The sequence below is a fragment of the Delphinus delphis genome, chromosome 4, assembly GCF_949987515.2.
Source record: "Delphinus delphis chromosome 4, mDelDel1.2, whole genome shotgun sequence".
In the NCBI taxonomy this organism is placed as follows: domain Eukaryota; kingdom Metazoa; phylum Chordata; class Mammalia; order Artiodactyla; family Delphinidae; genus Delphinus; species Delphinus delphis.
In genome coordinates, this window is record NC_082686.1 from 139,845,396 (window position 1) to 139,847,711 (window position 2,316).

At 48.6% G+C, this 2,316-nt stretch overlaps 1 pseudogene; it reads right to left on the reverse strand.

Moving 5' to 3' along the window:
- Positions 1-554: 554 nt before the first annotated feature.
- On the reverse strand, positions 555-2,041 carry LOC132424484 (high affinity cAMP-specific and IBMX-insensitive 3',5'-cyclic phosphodiesterase 8A pseudogene; annotated as a pseudogene).
- Between the last annotated feature and the right edge of the window lie 275 nt (positions 2,042-2,316).

Sequence of the window (2,316 nt, forward strand, 5' to 3'; positions counted from 1 at the left end):
TCGCCCGTGGGGGCCAAGTCCGCCGTCTACCCATGGCCGCTGCCGGTCTACGACAAACCCCACGATGCTGCTCACGAAATCATCGAGACCATCCGGAGGAAAAGAGACGTAGAGTTACATCCAGAGAACAAGTTGCTGGACCGCTCCCTGCAGAAGAACCAGGAAGAGTAAGACCAGGAACACACGTAGAAGAAGAAGAAAGAGATGATAAAGTAAAGCCTGGTCATCTCCAGGTTCTGATAGAAGTAAAGTTTCCAGAAGTTGTGTTCCTGCAATAAGAAATAAAGATGTGACCTTCCAGTTGTGTAAAGCTCTTAAATGTTGTGTAAGTGCATCGGGTGCCTAAGGAACCTGGAGCTAAATGGGCTAGTTCTGAGGGAGAGAGACTTAACTACGTTAACAAAGGAAATCCACCTCCGTCCTTTGCGGGGGCAGTCCCGAGCTCGTGCTTTAACGGACGCGAATGCAAACCGTGGTTCTCACGTGACTTTCTGAAGCGCCCCTGCAGCAGGCCCAGCTAAGTCTCACTTTACGGCAGTGGCATCAGATGGTGGCTACAGAAGGTTGCCGACGTCCCTGTGTGCTCTTACAGGCTCTGCAGACCAGGGGATGAAAGGACCAAGGAACTCTGCCCTCAGGAATCCCAAGTGACTGGAGGGACACAGCGTCAGGGCCCCAGGCGGTGTCGCCCACGATTCAGAAGGTGGGCGGAGGCTCCGCAGCTTCATTTCGTCCAGTCCCTTCCAGTATTTAAAATTGTTGTCAAGGTGCTGCATTAACTCAGGCAGGTCTACAAAGGCGTCCCAAGCAGCAAACGTGTCTGTGATGAAATAGTCAATGAAAGAGATTTGGGATTTGGGGATGCTGCAGGTATTTCTGTCCAAAACTGGCATCACTACAGGCGAGTCCTGTCGCTTCTCTTCATCAGTCTGAGACAAACATTCTTCTGAGATACGTGCGGCCCACTCAATGCACTTTCCCAGGGGTCGGCAGGGATTGGACGCATCAGCACACTGAATGAGCATTCGTTTGATCAGACTGCGGTTGTCTGGAGTTCTGAGCATAGTGATTATGGCTTCTTGATTTTTATCAGTTTCCCCATCTTCCTCTAATGCTACCAAGGGCTTGTTGATGCTATTGACAAATTTGTTGACGTGCTCAAAGTGCTTTGTCATTTCTGAGGCTAAGACCATGTCGATAATACTCTGGCGCAGCGTCCGGTAGTCATCCCTCTCCATGATTTTAAAGATGCTGCATTTATCATCACGAGTGGTCAGCTGGAAGGCCAAGGCCGCGAGGTGGCTCTCGAGCACAGCAGTGTCGTTATACAGAATGGCCAGCTCGCTCCCAGCACTGCACAGGAAGGAGTTGGTTCTCCCGGGGTGGTCCAGGTCATGGACAGTGGCTGCAATGAGGGCAGTGATCTCAGCAAGTGGATCTAAAGTTTGCTTTATCCTCTCTTTGCAAAGAAAAGAGGCAGTGGCGTGAAGCACATCGGCAGAATGTGTAGAATTGTGGTAGGGGTTAGAAGCATGATAATTGGCTTCGATAATTTGCAACCATGATCTCAGCATTGTCTCAGAGCATTTTAAGACTTCACAGACTCCAAAGCGAGCAAATATTTTGAGACCAAGATAAATCAAAGGCCATTTATGAGTGGCAGCCTCCAGTTCAAAAATATCAAAGTCCCAGGATTCCTCATTTTCCATGGCCTGAGTTATCTGTGATGGGACGTTGTGAAGGGAGGTGGGGGTGATTACACTGCTGGAAACCTGTTTAAAGTTTTTTGTTGAAAGAACATACTCATTCCTGGATGGTCTTCGCAGAACATCAGACATTAAGCCCCCAACAAGGTCAATGGCATGAGGATCATCGTCCTTAGCATCAAATTGTGGTGAATATAATTCAGTGGTTCTTAGAATTTCCAGCACACGATCTAAGGCTTCTGTCACAGGCATGGGACTGCTTTCCTGGGCAGCACTGATGATATCGATTGCCTTGGTGATGGGCGCCTCATCTACATGGAATGTATCCGGGCCATGGAGGAGCGTCGTCTCTGGCTGGAAACTTTGCTTGTTCAAGAGGCAGCAGTTCTGACATCTAGTGAGCTTTTTCTCCCATCGTTATGTTTGCCTGACTGATTACCTGTATGAGTGTCAGACTGAACACATTCAGCTATTTTCTCAGCCTTATTGTTGCCATTGCACACTCTGACAATGGACACATAGTGTCCATAATTTTTCCTCCCTGTCCAATGACAGGTATCACCTTCACATTTTGTTGTTGAGAGACATACAGAGAAGCCAGGGTGAGTCA